Genomic DNA, 21,919 nt, shown 5'->3' on the forward strand with positions numbered 1-21,919 from the left:
AGCTATGCACTGTGAAGCACCTCTGACTATAAAACAGCTAGATTTTTTTTTTTTACTTTTCTGAAGTTGGAAACAAGGAGGCAGTCAGACAGACTCCCACATGCGCCCGACCGGGATCCACCCGGCATGCCCACCAGGGGGTGATGCTCTCTGCCGCAATCAGAGCCATTCTAGCGCCTGAGGCAGAGGCCACAGAGCCATCCTCAGCACCCAGGCAAACTTTGCTCCAATGGAGCCTTGGCTGTAGGAAGGGAAGAGAGAGACAGAGAGGAAGGAGAGGGGGAGGGGTGATGAAGCAGATGGGCGCTTCTTCTGTGTGCCCTGGCCGGGAATCGAACCCAGGACTCCCGCATGCCAGGCTGATGCTCTGCCACTGAGCTAACCGGCCAGGGCAGCTAGATCTTTAGTAAACCATTTCTTTTCATATGTCTGTGAATTCCGAAGAAGTAAGAGCAAGCTAAGGATCACACATCCTCACACACACCTAAATATAAACTATGTGATGGGATCTCACAGCACAATGGAAGCATCAGCACTGCAACAGATCGATCCATCTGCTAAGTGTTGGAATTAAGTCTGAGGTTTTTTACAATAAGTCTATGATTTTCAAAAGAAAGCTAAAGTGGTTCCAGATTGGCATTAACCTTAAATTCCATCACAGGCAAATATAAATCTTTTCTAGAGTTTAAACAATCCCCAACTCAGGTCTTTAAAATTCCTGTGGCTATGTGAGAAAATAAAAATGAGACAAAAAAGATTGCCAGTAAACAAAGAAATAAACCACCATGTTTGAGAGACAACAGGAATAATTACTAGACACAGTGCCAATTTAGGCTATACATTATAGAATCAAATACAGAACAATGAATACCAGTTGAATATATATATATATGATATACAATATATATAATTGAAAATTTAAAAACAGATAATATTTTAAAAAAGCAAAGCTAATTCTGAAATAAAATAAATATTAATAAATGGATAAAAATACATACTTTTTGAAATAAAGAAAGACATAAGGGATGGGTAAAGTAGACAGAGTTGAAGAGTACACAGAAATACAAGCCTGAAAAAATTAACCAGATGAAGAGAAGAAAAATAAAAAGTGATGTGTAGGGTACATTGAAAAATATAAGGCACATCTAAAACGGTCATTCCAACAGAAGATTGCATTAGTTACTGATTACCACATAACAAATTATCTCACAATATAACCTCTTAAAACAACACATATTATCTGAGTTGCCTGGCTCAGGAACTTTCCCTAGTTTGTGCCTAGGATGGCGGTCTCAGAAGAGTCGACTGAGCTGCAAGTTCCTCTTCCAAGTTCACTCATAGGTCTTTTGTTGGGAAGCTAGATTTCTTTCATCATTTGAGTTCTTCTACATATGTCAGAGATTGAAACAGAATGGGAGAGAGAGAGAAGAAGAGAGAGAGTGTAGGAAAAAGAGTAAGAGAGTGTGGGGGAGAGAGAGAGAGAGAAGAAAGAGTGGGAGAGAAAGAGTGAGAAGGAAGAAGTGAGGCTGAAATAAATCACATATTAAATGGCATAAAACAGTAGAAATGAATTTTATAGCTGTGGAGGTCAGAAGCCCTAAAGTCAAGATATTGGCAGTTGTTTCTTCCAGAGCTTGTAGGTTATAATCTATTTCCTTGTTTTTTTCAGCTTTAAGAGATTACCTGCATTCCCTGCACAAAACCTCTTCTTCACATCACTCTGACCTCTTCTTGGTGTTTTTTGTTGTTGTTTTTTGTTTTTTACTGACTCTAGTCTTCTACCTCACTCTTCTAAGATCATTTGTTGTTCATCACATTAAGCACATCTCCCTAAACCAGGATAATCTTCCCATCTCAAGCTACTTACTCAGAACTGTAAAGTCGCTTTTGCCATGTAAGGCAACATATTCACAGATTTCTGATGTTAAGATGTGAACATCTTTGGGGGGCATTATTATGTCTACCACCACAGTCTTCATTTATAAAATGAAAGGAGGCTGAGCTTCAAACTTCCTGACCTGGCTGTCTTCCAGTTGGGTCAAGTCAATGGGAGCCACTGGCAGGCTGGAGCAGATTGGAGTAAAGACCATAGCTCCTCCTTTGCTTCTTTAGGAGCTCTCTGGCAGTAGCTGCATACCAGCTGGCCTCTCCTCCAAAGTTCCAGTTCTCAGTGGGCTCTGAAAATATTCTTCTTGTCTTTTCAGTCCCAGAAGTGGTAATGGTTTTCCATTGTTGCTTTGGGTGTCTCACCATTCCTTATTTATTTCTTTATCCCTGTTCATACCTCTGTAACTGAAGTTCCTTTGTAAGTCTACTTCTTGAAATATTTAAGTTTTTTTTAATGATACTTTTGTTAATATTCTACTGAAATAAGAAAGCAAAAATAATAGAATAGTATTATACAATAAGTGCTAAATTCTATTGAAATATATCACTTGGTTTATGCAATGTAAAAAAATCAAACAATATATAAAACTATTTAATTAGTTGATTAATTGACAGGTCAGATTTGTTGACACCAAACTCCAAAATATATGGTTTATTTGGAATGTCCTAAGCCGTGAAACAAACCTGTTTAATGACTTTTTTTTTTGGCCAATGCCTTTAGGACAATTAAAATGGTGTTATATGTAAATGTAACTTGTAATATTTAATGGTTATTTTGAAAGAGACAATGGTAATACCTTTACTGTTTTATATAGTTACAGTGATATGAAATTTTAAAATATAGCAGTCTATTATAACTTTTTTTCAAAGATTTTTCATTGGAATTAGGATATTTCATTATAAGCCCGAGGATTTTAGAAATGGATGGTAACCATCTCTTTTAGCAAAACCGATTAGTCTGTCTTCCTACTTCAGTGTGTTTATCTATTAAAGCCAGACTAATTAGCAAATCCACTAATGAGCTTCCTATATCAGTTGTAAAGAAAAACTGTTCCTTAGCAACCTTGTTATTAAAACTGTATGTCAAACTAAAGCTCAGCTTGGCAAAATTCTGCAAATCATACTTGAGAAATGTAAGCAGAATTTCCTTTACTACCTGCAGTGTGGACTGGTAATAACGGGCTCTCCGTTCAAACAAATAATTAAGAGTTGGTGATAAAGGCGTAAACATGACCCTCATTAATGATTTTGTTAATGGTTGTTGCTTGTTTAAGGCACTCATGCAATTTCACTGTCCTCTTCATACCTACTAACCTATATGGAACAATTAACAATTCGTTGACTCAACAAGAAGAGACTAGGTGGTGGTGTATGACTGTATCTTTGAGGTGCTCCCAGCAATGATTTTGGCTGTCTCTTCTGCATTTTGACTGGGTCTTCTGCTGTAATTTTCTTTTTTTTTTTTTTTTGTATTTTTCTGAAGCTGGAAACGAGGACAGACAGACAGACTCCTGCATGCGCCCGGCCGGGATCCACCCGGCACGCCCATGAAGGGCGACGTTCTGCCCACCAGGGGGCGATGCTCTGCCCCTCCCGGGCGTCGCTCTGTTGCATCCAGAGCCACTCTAGCACCTGGGGCAGAGGCCAAGGAGCCATCCCCAGCGCCGGGGCCATCCTTGCTCCAATGGAGCTTCGCTGCGGGAGGGGAAGAGAGAGACAGAGAGGAAGGAGAGGGGGAGGGGTGGAGAAGCAGATGGGCGCTTCTCCTGTGTGCCCTGGCCGGGAATCGAACCTGGGACTTCCGCATGCCAGGCCGACGCTCTACCACTGAGCCAACCGGGCCAGGGCTGTATTTTTCCATGTTTGGCTGGACATTCCACTCCCACAAACTCCTGTTGAAGAAATTAACTGCAGCTAGTTTTGTAAACGCAGAACACCTAGTGTCACAGTGGAAGAAAACGACGCCTTGATGAATGACCACTATTGACCTGCTTGGCTGTGAACTTGTCTATGAGTAGAGCTTTTGCATAGCACTGGACGGTGATTGTTAGACCAAGTCAAATCCTCTTATTTTGTCTTTGAAGTAAAAACATGCAATGTTTTAAAGGCTTAGAGGAAAGAGATCATAACCCCTTTGAAGAGCTGATATAAGCTTAGTTGAGTAGTAGTAATGGCTAGAAACTCTGCCGAATATCAAGTCATGGCTTATGTTTTGGAAGGTTTGTAAATCACCCTAAAGATTCCGATCTATACCATACAAGTTATTGAAATCTTGGCAACTATAAAACAAGAAAATAATGTGATCAGATACACATTTCTCCTCTCCTCTGGTTTATTCTTACATAGAACCCTAAGTTACTTGAGCATACCTCTCTTATAGCTGGAAAGATATCAGCTAACTCACTTCTCATTTGTATGAACATAATCTTAGATAATATCTTTATTTTGTACTTTCGATGTACTCATTCTGTACTAGCCACTTGAACTTTTTACTTATTCCCTAGTCTAGATGTTTTAGCTTCAATTTCTGCCTCTGTTAGAAAGTTTGCTGTTTTGACCATCCTTGCTCAACTTTTTCTGTCCAGATCATTCTGGTGGACCATGTTTTACTACTGCTTCTAACTTACATGGACACACATTTAATCCTCAAATGAAATTCAGGGTCAGAAGTGTGTGTCTTGGCTCTTCTCCTTACTAACTAGACTTGGCACTATCTCATCAAATTCCTATACTCTTTCTTCTGTCCTCTTAGATTCTTTCACTGGTCTAATAATTAAATTTACATGAGATCGATTAACAAGGAAAAATAACCAAATTAATTACATAAGTATGTATGGGAATTCCACATACCTGAGACAGTCAGAAACCCCTCCTACATGAAAGTCTCAGAGAAAGAAAGGGAAAATGAAGTATGTATGACATTCTGAGCTAAGGAGGAGGTAAGGCACTGTGGGGCTTCAGAAAAGTAGAAAGTCATTCACAGGATGATAAGAAGAGCAGATGTTCAATAATTAGAAGTTTGACCTGCCATATAGTTAGGTCATACAATGTTATTTCTGGTGAAAACTCATTATGGGTAAGGCCCCTAATTTAAATCTTTTAAGGGAGAGGTCGTAGTATCTTGTGAGCTTGTAGGGTCTCAATTGCCTTTAGCTCAAAAATAATCCACATGCCACAGAGGCATGTGTTGGGGGCCTTCCTCTGAGTGCCTGTTCTGTAAAGGGATATTTTGTTTGTTATAATTTAGAGATTTATTGTCAAGAAAAATTAGAAAGTCTAGATGAGAATGGTATATGTAAAGCCAGCAGGCAGGGTCAGGGCCACTATCACAGCAGCCTTCTGGCCCATGCAGGTTCGCATTGGATTCGGACAGTCGGTAAAGAAACCATGGAGCCACAAACTGGTGGGCCATAACCTTTAATCCTACCTTGCACCCGGCGGGCAAGTAAAAATACACACTGGGCTCCAAAACCCAGTCACACTCAGTGCTCACAAAGCCACTGACTTATCCGAGTTTCCTAGAATCAAAGGTTTCTAGCTCACCAACCTTATTCTCCTCAGTTCCCCATTTTCTTCCTTATCCCAGATACAAACTCTACACAGACTGGCCTCTCACTCAGCACTCTGCCATCTTGGCTGCTTTTCCTGGTCTCCTCCACGTGGCCTCCTCCTGCTGCTGGCTCTATTCTCTCTGCTCTCTCATGCTAACCTCAGGAACCAAGAGTCAAGTCCCGTTTTGCCCCCATTTTATAGTGTAGCTTCACAACCTTTAATCCAATATACAAAGTAGGGAAGTCTCTAATACAAAGTCACTTCTCTGAGGCATGATTGGATTGTACCGCCCCACATCAAAAAGGGTAGGATAGGCTTAATCCCAAAACCAAGCCCCAGGCTACAAGGATTCTGCCTGCCTTTAGCCCACCCCAACACACATTAATATCACCTGGGCGACGGCCTCCTCGTGTTATCTTTAACAAAGTGAGCATAATACATTTTATCTGCCCAACAGTATAATATAAGATGATACATGAATATGTTATTATGGTGAGGTGAATTTGAATAATTTATGGGCACACCTTTGGAGATACAAAGGATTCAGTTCCAGAGTGCTGTAGTAAAGAGAATATCACAACAAAGTGAGTAAGACAAACATTTTGGTTTCCCAGTGCATATAAAAGCTATGCTTACACTATATTGTTGTCTAATAAGTGTAAAGTAGCCTTATGCTAACCCCCCCCCCCAACAATGTACATACCTTAATTAAAACAATTTTTTTTTTGCTAAAAATGGTTATCCTCCTGTGAGTCTATTGGAAAAATGGCACCAACTTGTTTAATGTTGGGTTGACACAAACTCTCAATTTGTAAAAAGGCACAATACAGTGAAATGCAATAGAACAAGGTATGGCTGTTATTACTGGAACTAGGAAATAATAGGCGGAACAGATTCTTGACCAAAAACATGGGCTTTAGAGTCAGACAGGTTTTAATCAAATCTTTCTTACTTAGCATCTGTGTAACCTTGGGCAAATTAACTAACTTCCCTCTACTTAAATGTCTTTATCTATAAAATAGAGATAATATTGACTTCACAGTGTTATAATAAAGATTTAATCAGGTAACATATAAAGGATTTCGAAAAAGTAACAGACACAAGAAATGTTCAATAATTTTTTTCAATACTCTATTCAGTTCTAAAAGCATTTTGTTGTAAAGTAACCAGTGAGTTCCATAGAGACACCAAGGGAGGTTACAGAAGAAATTTTAGAAGAAGCTTTATTGCCAGTGACATGCATGGGGTATATCAAACACAAATTGTGCGGCCCTGAACACAGTTCTGAGGCTGCTTTTAAAGACAAAATCATGTACTGGTTGGGGGGGGGAGTGGGGAGCATGGTACAAAAATCATTAATCTTACTAACAAGCTCATTGAATTTTACTGTCTTGTTAAAACGTTTACCTATAGGATCTATCAAAAGGAAAAACATTTCTACACGCTAAGACCATAAGATAACAACACAGTAGTGATGAATGTTTTACATACCTGGCAAAGACATTCGCAAACATTCTAGGATTTATAACCTATCCCTGTCACCACAGCAGTGGAAAATGTTTAGTTTAGGTTAAGGAGAGAAGCTAAATGAAGTTACTTTTGCTAAGAGTGTTGAGGTTAGCTTATTAGGAAGTCTAAAGCTAGTCCCCACTTGCTTAGTTTATAAGTTTTATACATACAAAGAATTTCAAAATGATGATTATTAGAAAGCATATAAAATGTAACAGAATACAGGTTTTTCATACAAGGGGCGGGGCTCATGATCCCTTTGTCTAGAGGTATACTCATTCTCCTGACTCCAGGATGGGAAGGTGAGTCAGGAGTAGAGTAGGACATTTTAATTAAGGCACATAAACATTGTTTCCTGAAGGCTTTTAAGAAAAGAGGAGAGAAAGGGGTTTTCAGATAGATTCTGTCTTCTTTCCTCTGTCTAGCAGGTGGCGCCTGTCTTTCCAGAGAACTATAAGAAGTAGTTAAGAGTATAACTAGCTGACTCAGTTGCCCCTGCAAGCTCTTCTTGTTTTTTACTCCTTCAGAAAAGAGGGGCAAGGGGGCCAGAATCTTCCTTTTAAAATACTAATGTTGCCTGACCTGTGGTGGCGTAGAGGATAAAGCGTCGACCTGGAAATGCTGAGGTTGCCGGTTCAAAACCCTGGGCTTGCCTGGTCAAGGCACATATGGGAGTTGATGCTTCCAGCTCCTTCCCCGCTTCTCTCTCTCTGTCTCTCCCTCTCCTCTCTAAAATGAATAAAATAAATAAATAAATAAATAAATAAATAAATAAATAAATAAATAAAATGAAAATTAAAATACTAATGTTAACAGTTACTCAGTTCCGTGGCACCTTATCATAATTTGACTGTGTTTGTAACGGCTGTAGAGGGGAGTGCTCCAGTAGAAAGATGGCATCTACAGTGTTGGAGCTAAACTCAGCTCAGTTATCCTGGTGGCTGTCCTTCGAGCTCTTTTCCCAGAGCCACAAATCCCAGTCTCTCCTTATGTGACTCTAGTCTGCCCCACCGTCCCTCTGCTAAAACCCAGGCCCTGAGGATTCCCAGCCTCCAGCAGAGTAGCTCCAAGGAACATTAAGAAGTAACTTGTCAGTTCTATTTGGCTATGGTGGCTATGGAGCAAAAACAGGAAGAGAAGAAGACTACTCTTATCAATTGTTTTCCAGATTTTTTTTTTTCAAGAAATCACCCCATGCTTCCTAGATGACTTACATGTCCCCAGAATTAGCAGCTTGAACCCCTATATGAATCACTAGCTACTGCCAAATTTTATTCCATTTCCTTTCCCCCAGGAATTTCTCTGACTTGGAGTCATTAATTCTATTTGTTTTATTAATTATCTTCAGGTTACTTTATGCATTGAGGTATAAAGTTAGAATTTATGGGAAAATAAGGTGAAATTTCTGCTCGAAAAATAGCTCAAGGGAGTAGACACTGAAATCTGTGGTGCAACTTAATAAACAAGATGATTGAATGATTATGATTATATTGAAAGATAGCAAAATGGACACCCCCAAATATGCCTTTTTGGCATATTATTTTGAGCTGGTAATTTGTAAACAACAGTAGACAGGAGAGATCTGAAAACAGAATATAAGTTAACCTTCCATAAAATAATTTCCATTTATGAGGGAAATTTCCATTTGTAAGGGTATCTCTCTCTTTGTTCCAGGAACAGAAGGATGACTCAATCTCTAGGAACTATTGTCAATAGAGAAAACTGAGACTTAAATATCATCATTACAGCCTGTAGGGTGGTGGGCAATGGGGGAAGGTCAAATGGGGAACTCAGGCCCAGGAACTTTGGCTAGGGCCGCCCACAACCAAGCGTGCCAAAAGAACCTTCCTAGGAGCCCTTTGGAAAAGAGCGACAGCTCTGTCAGCCAGTGAGGTTTCACCACGTCATATTAGCTCGACCACCCTAGGACCCTTTAAATATCTCCCACTCGAGTCACCCCTTGCGACTTCTCTGAGCCCTGCCCCCCGGGACCAGAGAATCTCATCAGGCGGGAAGTGCTCTGTACTCAATAAAGCCTTTTATTATTCCACACTTCCTGGCTCTGACCCCTTCTTTCCTTCTCAGTAAGGAAAAATACCTTACACAACCTTCCCTTGTTTGCTGTAATTTTTCTGGTAACCTCCCATAACTGCACCCCAAACATCTTCTTTTGTTTTTAGTGTTATAAAGTACTGCATCCCAGATTCTGAAAGGCACTGTACCTCATTTCATCAAGTTCACGTAGAGATACCCAGCCCAGATAAATTTTGAAGAGTTTTATTAGAGGAGGAGATTTATTAATATGCCAGCCGCATATGGCTGACACGGAGCATCTGCAAGCCCAAATCGTGCAGTGTCAAAAATAGTTCAGGGGCTGTTTATATACCCTTAATCACACAGGGGTGGGGGAGAGCATGACATCATGGCATAGGCTGGCAACATTTGTTTAGGGGATACACAGAAACATTAAGACTTTTAAGGTAACACAATCAAAGATGTTTACAAATCTTTCAGGGTTCATCTTCCCTCACTAGCCTAGAGGTCTTTTGCTCTCAAGATTCCAGGAAGGGAGAGGAACTACAATACAATCAATGCAAGGTGGTATGTAAATGCTGCCTCCTATTGAAAGAGAAGAAGTTTCTAGGTTAACCTTTATTTTAGATTTAAAACTAAATGACCTATTGTTCTTGCAAGCCAGAAACTTCTACATTCTTCTCCCTCCCCTTCCTAAAGGAGGGAAGGGACAGGGAAACCTGATAGGAAAGCCTGACCTTTCCTCCCAGAATATTAATATCAATTTTCAGCTTTTGGTGCCTTAAAACATTAGCTTGAGATGACATTTAAAGTAATGGTTTCGGCCATTTATAAGAGTTATTTTCTTGGGTCTCTCTTAAATGTAAAGGAGTTATACATAATATTAAACTCTTTTTCTCCTGTTAACCTGTCTTTTATTGCAAGAGGTGTTTCAGCCAAGAACCAGAAAGGTGGAAGATAAATTATTTTCCCCCTCACAATATCTAACTTATTGAGTGGTTAACAGTATCAGACACAATTTCAATTGTTTACATATATAATGGATCGACTCTTCTAAAATCTCCTATGAGCATGTGCTTTGTTGAAGAAGTTGCACCAAGGCTGGAGTCACAGGTGAGGTTGTGTGTGCTCAAACACCTGGCTCCCCAATGGCTTTCAGAAAATGGGTTATATATGGATAAATCATTAACCATGGTGACTAAGGGAGTTAGGGTATTGTCTCTGCTGACTGGTTGGTGCTTGGGTACCGGTAGTTGATCAGTGCATCTGGTCCTGAAGTCAGCCTTGGATAGCTTCATCTGGTCTCACTGATTTTCTGGGCCTAGAGCTGAAAACGACTGAGGCCTAGACATTATCTTTAGTTTGACCGAATCTCTTTGTTGTCAGTATACCTGAAGCTTTGTCTTAAGATTGTTTAATGTTGACTGGGGCCTGATTGTCCTGAGGGCTTTATGATTAAGCGAGTGGAGAGGCAGGTGAATCAGAGTGCTGGATGAAGCCAGTTTAAATCAAAAGGAAGGAAAAAAGTCATATTAAAGAAATGAAGTTCCTGTGCAGTTATAAGTCCACGACCTGAAACCATCCCCTCTAGTTATAGCCAATGAGAACCACTAAAGAAGGCAACTAACTGTCTATTTTCTATTCTCACATGCATAGGCACATGTGCACATGAAAATTTTCTATTTTGTTCAGTTAATGCTAAAATCTCCTTTTCATAATTTCTTAAAATTTTTATTTCTTTTCTTGTCCTCCCCGCTTTTCTTCATTACCCCTTTCCCCAGTATCTACTTTGCTATGCTTCTGTTTCTCATTTCTGCTCTCTCTGTCTTATGGACACCAAGTACTGTTTGTCCTGACACTTCACATATTTTGGCATGATAGAATGTGTAAGACAAACAAGTGACTTTCTTATTGATACTGGTCACATTTCATAGCATAACTTTAAAGGGTTATTACCCAGCAGATAACACAGTGTCAAGCACATAGTAAGTGCTTAATAAATTGTTCATGTACAGTGAGTAATGGCTATTTCATCTACTGTGGTGTACTGCAGACACAGAGAGAGGTTGAAGGACACAGTCTACCTTATATGGCCCCATGAATTGCTATTATATAAAAAAATAGACACTTTATTATCAGTTTAAGTTAAAATAGAAAAATCTGGCAAAAAGAAATTAAACTTACTTTCATAGAAATTTAAAATAATAAACTGAAGACAGTTTGGGACTAGTCAAAGTTCAAAAAATTATGTTTTGAAGTGTCAAGACTCATCATCATATAAAATTCAATTTAAAGAGAGTTTGTACTGAAATATCTATAGTTCTGTGCAGAACAGATAAAATTGACTTGGTTACTGCATACTTTATAACATGGTTTTACAAGGACAGAAAGTGACAAAGATTATAAAATTATAGTGTAATGTCAATAATAGTATTAGCTACTCCGAATACTAGAAAAAATGTATAAAATCTTATTTGCATTTGGAAGAGTATAGATGGAATTTGGAATCCTGGTCTGTTATCTCTACATTTCAAGTGTTATTTGTATATTTTATATTTTTCAGTTCTATTATCAGCACTTTCCCTGTAATGTTGTCACCTTGAGTACTCATTTAACTGGGTGCACTTCTGAATTTTGTGCAGAAACACCTTTCATTATACCCTGCTTTTTCTTGCTGCTGATATTATTCTGTTTTCCCCTAATGTTTGTTTCAAGGTATTTTGATGTTTATTTCCAAAGGTGTCCATTTCTTCTAAAAAGTTAAACTATTTTGTTTTAATAATCACTAATGCCAATAGAAACTGATGATTTGGTCCCAAACTTGTATCTAATCTTAGGACGAAAATTCTAAATTCTTAGTTCTCAGAAGTAGGGATTTTCATTCAAACTTTAGAAGAAAAAGAAATCCATTTTCCTGGAAGTCTTTGAAACTGAACTGTAAATGCCCAGAGTGTGTAAGAGTTATTAACCTGCTAGTTTCACTCAATTTGGATTCTAAATTGCCCACTGTTGAGTGTGTCATGACCTCATCATTTCTTTCAATGTTTCTATCTAGTCCTTTTCTTCAGACAACAGTTTCTTATTTGTTGCTCTCAGCTACAATCTTTTCATTCTTCTAAGTTTCCATGTGCCCTCCCTCACTGCTTATTTGAGCAAACAGGAATAGTCCTTACCACTTGGTGTTCTCTGTTGCCCTTAGACACTTCCTGAGACCCCTTACACACACTTGAGCTCTGGGGCATAGCTAAGTGATAAAGTGGTTATAAATCAAGGTGGTCTGGCATAACTTTCTGCAAAGGAGAAATCAAAACTTTTATTATAGTATATCAAGTTGATGTAAAGGGCAGTACAATTTCGAATCATCACCCAAACCTACGATGGACCTATATCCTAAAGTTAAGATGCAGTGCCCTGGGCCCTCTTTGTGCTCCTGCAGTTGTGCTGGTAAAGAAGACATTATCATTATTTAAAAATATTTTCTGAATATATTTGTTAAAATATGATAGAAACTAATTTGATTTTAACATCGGAAAGCACAAAGGTAAGTATTTTAGAAAAATAATGGAATTGATGATAGAAGGCAGATAAAATGATAATAATACTGTCAAATATAAGTATGTATGATAATTTAAGAGGTTACTCAGGAGATTTTGTAAATCTAGTCAGAAAAACTTTACATACACTACCTATACTAATTTAGAAAAATTATGTCAAAGCATAGATTTTATGCAAGTTAAATTTAATATTTATAATTAACACAGTTTCTATTTTTTTTTTAAATTTAGCTAATTTATTTCTTTGGGGCTTTCTAGAAGCATTTGGCCCTCAATATGTCTTCTCAGGCATACTAGTGAACACACTAATCTTTCTAGCTAAGACACTCAAGTATGAGAAAGCTCTTCGCTAGTGTGTTAATAAGAAAAATATTGACTGGAAAATTTTTTTTCAGGCTTAGTGAAAAATAATGGATACAAATAAGTAAGAAATAACATTCTAGAACTAAAAACACAATACCTGAAATTAAAAAAAAATATTATATAAGTATTTTTAAAAATTGTAAGACATGCATAAATTTTGCTCCAACAAATCAGTTCTTTATATATATTGAATATTAACCCTTTAGCAGCTGTATTGTTGGCAAATAACTTCTTCCTTTTAGTAGATTGTCTTTTTGTATTGTTATGGTTTCCTTTGCTGGGAAAAACCTTTTAGTTTTTTTGCTTTGTTTTGTTTTTGTCATTTTTGCTCTATCCCTACACCTCCCTTACCCAGCCCCCCCAACCCCAACCCCTACCTCAATAGTGGTCAGCTTGCTCTTTATGTAAGAGTTTATATTTTGCTTATTAGTTCATTTTGTTCATGATATTTCACATTAAATCATATAGTACTTATCTTTCTCTGACTGGTTTATTTCACTTAACATAATAATTTTCAGATCCATACATACTGTCACAAAAGGTAAAATTTCTTTCCTTTTTTGCCTGACCAGGCAGTGGTGCAGTGGATAGAGCATCGGACTGGGATGCAGAGGACTCACATTTGAGACCCCGAGGTCACCAGCTTGAGCACGGGCTCATCTGGTTTGAGCAAAGCTCACCAGCTTGGACCAAAAGTCATTGGCTCAAGCAAAGGGTTACTTGGTCTGCTGAAGGCCCATGGTCGAAGCACATATGAGAAAGCAATCAATGAACAACTAAGGTGTTGCAAAAAAAAACCCACAACAACTAATGATTGATGCTTCTCATCTCTCTCCATTCCTGTCTGTCTGTCCCTATCTATCCCTCTCTCTGTCTTTAAAAAAAAAAAAAATTTCCTTCCTTTTAATGGCCACATAGTATTCCATTGTGTAAATGTACCATAGCGTTTTTTAACTGCTCATCTACTGATAGGCACTTAGGCTGTTAATAGATATTGGCTATTGTAAATAATGTTGCAATAACCATAGGGGTGCATATATTCTTTAGAACTGGTGTTTTGAAATTCTTAGGACATATTCCCAGAAGTGGGGTCACTTGGCCAAAAGGCAGATTTATTTTTAATTTTTTGAGATAACTCTATACATACTGCTTTCCACAGTGGCTGCACCAATCTGCATTCCCAGGAACAATGCATGAAGGTTCCCTTTTCCCTGCACCCTTGCCAACAATTGTTGGTCATTGATTAATTGGTAGTGGCCATTCTGACAGGTATGAGGTGATACCTCATTGTAGTTTTAATTTGCATTTATCTGATGTTTAGTGATGTTGAGCATCTTTTCATATGTCTATTGGCCATCTGTTTATTCTCTTTTGAAAAATGCCTATTCAGATTCTTGCCCATTTTTAATTAGATTGTTTGAGGGTTATTTTGTTGAATTTTATCAGTTCTTTATAAATTTGGGATATTAACCCTTTATGAGATGTATTATTAAATATGTTCTTATTCCATGGGTTATGGTTTCATTTGTTGATGGTGTCTTTTGTTGAACAAAACTTTTAGTTTAATTTAGTCCGATTTGTTTATCTTTTCTCTTATTTCCCTTGCCCGCAGAAATATATTAGAAAAAGTGAGAATGTCCAAGATGTTACTGCATATGTTTTCCAAAAAAAAACAAAAACAAAAAATTATGGACAGGGTCAACTGAGTGTTGATCACCAGGATAAGGGAGGTGAAGCAGGCTATGGGGACATAAATGGTGATCGATGAAGACTTGACTTACAGGGATGAGCACACAACATGGTGTACAGACATGTATTGTAGAATTGGGCACCTGAAACCTGTAAAATTATGTTATCTAGTGTTACCTCAATAAACTCAATAATAAAAAAATAATAAAAATAAAATATACCTTTTAGTTTGATGTAGTGTTATTTGCTTATTTTTTCTTTTGTTTTTACCTTGTCTGAGGAGATATATTAAAAAATATATTACTAAGAACAATGTCAGAGTGTATACTGTCTGTGTTTTCTTCCAGAAGTTTTATGGTTTGGGGTCTTACATTTAAGTCTTTAATTCATTTGAGTTTAGTATTTTATAGGGTATAAAAAGTGGTCATTTTATTTTTGTGCATATATCTGTCCAGTTTTCTTAACATCATTTATTGAAGAAACTATATTTACCTTATTGTATAGTCCTGTCTCATAGATTAATTAAACATACAGTTAAGGGTTCATTTCTGTGCTCTTTATTCTGTTCCATTGATCGATGTGTCTGCTTCTATGGCAGTACTATGCTGTTTTTATTATTATGGCCTTGTTTGATATCAGTGGCATGATACCTCCAACTATTTTTTTTCCTCAAACTTACATTGATTATTTGGGGTCTTTTGTGTTTCCATATAAAATTTGAGATTAAGTGTTTTAGTTCTGTGAAAGATGCCATTGGTATTTTGATAGAAATTGTATTGAATCTGTAGATCGCTTTGGGTATAATGGATATTTTAATTTTCATATTGAAGGGATGACTTTGTACAGGGTGAAAACAATAGAAGTTAAGAATAGAAGTTGGTAGACTAGGTAGGAGGATACGGTTAATAATTGCGGAGAATAAACTAATGTCTTGAACTAAGAGATTAGTGGCAAAGGAGCTATTATTTTATAAACCTTTAACTAAAGGTATGTGTTGGGCAGATAAAATGTATTATGCTCACTTTGTTAAAGATGCCGTCACCCAGGTGATATTAATGTGTGTTGGGGGCAGGCAGGATCATTGTAGCCTGGGGCTTGGTTTTGGGATTAAGCCTTTCCCACCCTTTTTGATGTGGGGTGGTACAATCCAATCATGCCTCAGAGAAGTGACTTTGTATTAGAGACTTCCCTATTTTGTATATTGGATTAGAGGTTGTGAAGCTACACTATAAAATAGGGGTAGAACGGGAACTTGCCCGCTTGGTTCCTGGGATTAGCATGAGAGAGCAGAGAGAGTAGAGCCAGCAGCAGAAGGAGGCCACATGGAGGAGGCCAGGAAAAGCAGCCAAGATGGCGGAGTGCTGAGTGAGATGCCAGTTTGTACAGAGTTTGTATCTGGGATAAGGAAGGAGATGGGGAATTGAGGAGAATAAGGCTGGTGAGCTAGAAATCTTTGATTCTAGGAAACTCGGATAAGTCAGTGGCTTTGTGAGCACTGAATGTGACTGGGTTTTGGAGCCCAGTGTGTATTTTTACTTGCCCGCCGGGTGCAAGCTAGGATTAAAGACTATGGCCCACCAGTTTGTGGCTCCATGGTTTCTTTACCGACTGTCCGAATCCAATGCGAACCTGCACTGGCCAGGCTGCTTTGATGATGGCCACGGCTACTGCCTTTACATTTGGCGTAGTCTGTGGCAGGATTCGATACAGATAGGCAAGGAGCCTTTGAGTGGTGGAGTAGAGGACTGGCTAGTGTTAGGGTTCCCCATGGCTGTCCTTTTGGGGATCGTAGGCTGGCTTACTTTTACAGCCATGCGTGAGGAAACTGAGAGCTCTGTGGAAGAGGCTGCCCGGGACCTGCAAACCGAGCAGCGAAAGGAGCTGGAGCAAACGCAGGAGAAACCGATGCTGACCCTGGAGCTGGAGGAAATGCTGGAGGAGGAGGCCAACCAGGTGTTCGAGATTCGCCTGGAAATGGAGCAAACGCTGGAGGAGGATTCAGAGGTTCGTGAGTTGCAGCTTGCCCTGGATGTTGTGGAGAGTCAGCAGCAACAGGAGGCCAGGGCTGAGGCTGAGGCTGAGGCTGAGGCCGAGGTCGGGTCCGGAGCTGCAAGGTCTGCAGAGCAGAAGGCTGCGGCAACCCGGGGCTCGAGACTGGCAGCAGGAGTTGGTGTTTTCAGTTCCTCTTTGGAAGTTGAGGAGAATCGGGCTGGAGTTGTGATCTGCAGTCTCCAGAAGATGGAAGCCCAGCTGGAAGGAGCACCTACTGCAGCCCCGGTAGGTCTGCGATTTGGGGACATAGGGTTGTGTAAAGCCAGAAGCCAAGGCCAGGGCCACCATCATAGCAGCCTGGCCCATGCAGGTTCGCATTGGATTCAGACAGTCGGTAAAGAAACAGCGGAGCCAAAAACTGATGGGCCATAGTCTTTAATTCTAGCTTGCACCCGGCGGGCAAGTAAAAATACACACTGGGCTCCAAAACCCAGTCACATTCAGTGCTCACAAAGCCACTGACTTATCCGAGTTTTTTAGAATCAAAGGTTTCTAGCTCACCAGAATTATTCACCTCTGTTCCCCATCTCCTTCCTTATCCCAAATACAAACTCTACACAAACTGGCATCTCACTCAGCACTCCACCATCTTGGCTGCTTCTCCTGGCCTCCTCTACATGGCCTTTCTCTGCTCTCTCTTCTAATGATAATCTCAGAAACCAAGAGCCCAAGCTCCTGTTCCGCCCCTATTTTATAGTGTAGCTTCACAATCTCTAATCCAATATACAAAATAAGGAAGTCTCTAATACAAAGTCACTTCTCTGAGGCATGATTGGATTGTACCACCCCACATCAAAAAGGGTGGGAAAGGCTTAATCCCAAAACCAAGCCCCAGGCTACAAGGACTCTGCCTGCCTTTAGCCCACCCCAACACACATTAATATCACCTGGGCGATGGCCTCCTCGTGTTATCTTTAACAAAGTGAGCATAATACATTTTATCTGCCCAACAGGCTGGACATGCTATCCAGAGCAGAGATGGAAATGCTGACTGCCATTGCCATGTGGCCCTCTTTGGGACAATGTAAGACTTGCCAGGACGGCAGGAATGAGGGGGGTGGCTGACACCCCATGTGCATGGACTGATTTCCTGGACTACGACTGGAGTGGGCATTGGCTCCTTTGTTGGATGGACTTATGGATTATGGATTTTGGACAATGTGAAATACCCTGATGGGGGTGGGGGGTGGCTTTGCTGGAAGCACTCCCCGGCCCTGGGAAGCTTTTCCCATGTGTAAAGCCAGAAGCCACGGCCGGGGCCACTATCACAGCAGCCCGGCCCTTGCAAGTTCGCATTGGATTCGGACAGTCGGTAAAGAAACAGCGGAGCCAAAAACTGATGGGCCATAGCCTTTAATCCTACCTTGCACCTGGCGGGCAAGTAAAAATACACACTGGGCTCCAAAACCCAGTCACACTCAGTGCTCACAAAGCCACTGACTTATCCGAGTTTCCTAGAATCAAAGGTTTCTAGCTCACCAGCCTTCTTCTCCTCAGTTCCCCATCTCCTCCCTTATCCCAGATACAAACTCTACACAAACTGTCATCTCACTCAGCACTCCGCCATCTTGGCTGCTTCTCCTGGCCTCCTCCACGTGGCTGCTGGCCTACTCTCTCCGCTCTCTCATGCTAACCTCAGGAACCAAGAGCCCAAACTCTCATTCCGTCCCCATTTTATAGTGTAGAAATCCAAACCCTTAATCCAATATACAAAACAGGGAAGTCTCTAATACAAAGTCACCCTCTGAGGCATGATAGGATTGTACCGCCCTACATCAAAAAGGGTAGGAAAGGCTTAATCCCAAAACCAAGCCCCAGGCTAAAGGATTCTGCCTGCCTTTAGCCCACCCCAACACACATTAATATCACCTGGGCGACGGCCTCCTCCTGTTATCTTTAACAAAGTGAGCATAATACATTTTATCTGCCCAACACCATGGCTGGAAAGAAGGCCGAGGACATTTTGCGCTTTGGGCAAAGTGCTCAGAGACTGGTGAAGTGTACCTTTGTAATTGTTGAAATTGTAATTTGTGTAATGTGCCTAATTTCCTTCCATAGGGATGCCGGTGGTATAGATTGTGGGTAGTAAAGTGATCATAGGGGTGGATTGTTGGGCAGATAAAATGTATTATGCTCACTTTGTTAAAGATACCGTCGCCCAGGTGATATTAATGTGTGTAGGGGGCAGGCAGGATCATTGTAGCCTGGGGCTTGGTTTTGGGATTAAGCCTTTCCCACCCTTTTTGATGTGGGGTAGTACAATCCAGTCATGCCTCAGAGAAGTGACTTAGTATTAGAGACTTCCCTATTTTGTATATTGGATTAGAGGTTGTGAAGCTACACTATAAAATAGGGGTAGAACGGGAACTTGCCCGCTTGGTTCCTGGGATTAGCATGAGAGAGCAGAGAGAGTAGAGCCAACAGCAGAAGGAGGCCACATGGAGGAGGCCAGGAAAAGCAGTCAAGATGGCGGAGTGCTGAGTGAGATGCCAGTTTGTACAGAGTTTGTATCTGGGATAAGGAAGGAGATGGGGAACTGAGGAGAATAAGGCTGGTGAGCTAGAAACCTTTGATTCTAGGAAACTCGGATAAGTCAGTGGCTTTGTGAGCACTGAATGTGACTGGGTTTTGGAGCCCAGTGTGTATTTTTACTTGCCCGCCGAGTGCAAGCTAGGATTAAAGACTATGGCCCACCAGTTTGTGGTTCCGTTGTTTCTTTACCGACTATCCAAATCCAATGCGAACCTGCATGGGCCGGGCTGCTGTGATGGTGGCCCTGGCCCTGGCTCCTGGCTTTACAGTATGATTGGTCAAATCACTAGTGGTTTTTACTTTTGGTTTGTGGACTGGTTAAAAGCTAAATTGCCTTGGTCAAGAAAGTCATGGTTTTCCTGTGTCTGTCATTTTAGCTAGACTAGATTTAGATTGTAGGAGTTCTTGTCTTAAAATTACTGATTTTAGTTCTTGTCATCATGACAGTATCAATAAGCTAGATTCACTTTTTAAACAAGCTTATAAAGTTTTTGTCTGATTTAAGCTCTGTTATTTCAGGACAGGTAGAACTGAGAATTTATATTTTTCAAGCAATAAGTTTAGTTGTTTTTTGTAGCAGGGCAGAAGATACACTAAATGAGATACTGCTCTAGAGAGCACTTGGCTCTCTTCAGAGGAAAGCTGTTTTGCAAATGATCATATTTTTACTGTTGGTCTAAGGCAGGGGTTGGGAACCTATGGCTCGTGAGCCAGATGTGGCTCTTTTGATGGCTGCATCTGACTCACAGACAAATCTTTAATAATAAAAAAATAATAACATTAAAAATATAAAACATTCTCATGTATTACAATCCATTCATTTCCTACTACTCATGTTCATGGTTGCAGGTGGCTGGAGCCAATCACAGCTGTCCTCCGGAACAACACCAAACTTTTATTGGATAATGCATAACGTACACGGGTCGTTGTATGGCTTTCATGGAATTACAATTTAAAATATGTGGCGTTCATGGTTCTCTCAGCCAAAAAGGTTCCCGACCCCTGGTCTAATGTTTTAAGTTGTTTATTCATGTAACCACTTCACTTCACATGCTTTTATGTTTTCTTTTATACAGAGTTATTTCCTCCTTTATCTCAGACAATTTGAGATTTTTTTTACCCAATATTTTAATTTTAGTCTGTGTTATTTCTTTGCAGACATGTGTAAGATGTGCCTGCCGATAAAGACATTTAAATATACATGATTTTCTTCTTTTCTTTTAAAAAAAAAACTCAATACATATGTGGTAAATTGAGAATTGATTATTCCCTTTCCAATGAAATTTACAAAAAAAAATTCATTCATCTTGTAACATACTTTATGGATTTATAAAATGATCTAGTTATAAAAATATTGCATTGAAAAACATACTTACTGATTTTAGGCTTTATGTTTATTTTATGAATAATTACCATCATGAATAACTGTGGCACCGTCAATACAGGCTTCTCTACATACCTGCTTTAATCTCTACTTTCTGTCCTCGCTGCCAAAAAACATCATACAACGCACCTCGAGGGCAGAGATTTGGCGGGACAGAGAACTGTTTTATACGTTCTCATTCACGAGGGCTAACATGATGCGCTCTGTCAGCTGCCATTCTGCATCAGTGTCACAGATTCCCCAGGTTCTTCTGCAAGCTCAGTTCCTCACTGATGACCTCTAAATATTTAGCTTCCTCTGATTCAATTTAAATGTCTCAAATGTAATTTGATGATAGAATTTTGAGGCTGTATTTTACAACCTAGTTGCATTATACCAGGGGTCCCCAAACTTTTTACACAGGGGGCCAGTTCACTGTCCCTCAGACCGTTGGAGGGCTGGACTATAAAAAAAAAAACTATGAACAAATCCCTATGCACACTGCACATATCTTATTTTAAAGTAAAAAAAATAAAACGGGAACAAATACAATATTTAAAATAAAGAACAAGTAAATTTAAATCAACAAACTAACCAGTATTTCAATGGGAACTATGAACCTGCTTTTGGCTAATGAGATGGTTAATGTCCGGTTCTATATTTGTCACTGCTAGCCGTCGTAACAAGTGATATGACGCGCTTTCGGAGCCATGACACTTGCGTCCCGCGTCACTAGAAGTAGTACTGTACGTGAGTGATGCCCTGCTTTGCAGTGCCACCACATACAGTACTCCAGGAGCTCCTCTCACTGACCACCAATGAAACAGGTGCCCTTCCGGAAGTGCGGCGGGGGCGGATAAATGGCCTCAGGGGGCCGCATGCGGGCCGTAGTTTGGGGACCCCTGCATTATACTATGCTATAGGATTTTGAGCATTAATTCATGTATTTGTTTACCTATCAAAGAGAGATATTATATCAGATCTATGAAATCATGTAACAAGAAGTCCCTTGTAATCTCTCAGTCCAATGAGAGATAAAATATTTTATGTATAAAATGTATTTCACATTATGTATACATGTATTCAAATATATTAATATATATGTGGATACCTACATCTATATATAGATTCATGAATACTGTGTTCAGTTAGTAAGTAATGAAAGATCAGTAATGGGAAGTGGTTGGTCATTGATAATAGGGGATGATATAAAACTAGCATGCAAATAACTAAAGCTTGGTGTAGTTTCCCTTATATTGAGTGAAAAAATTAAAGTTGCACTCAAGGAGTTTTTAGGTTAGGTGCTATGATAAGCATATTGTTTTAGGGAATTATTACTTCACTTTTCAAATGTGGTAAAAGAGCTGGCAAAACATTTGAGTTC

Source organism: Saccopteryx leptura, chromosome 5, assembly GCF_036850995.1.
Source record: "Saccopteryx leptura isolate mSacLep1 chromosome 5, mSacLep1_pri_phased_curated, whole genome shotgun sequence".
Lineage (NCBI taxonomy): Eukaryota > Metazoa > Chordata > Mammalia > Chiroptera > Emballonuridae > Saccopteryx > Saccopteryx leptura.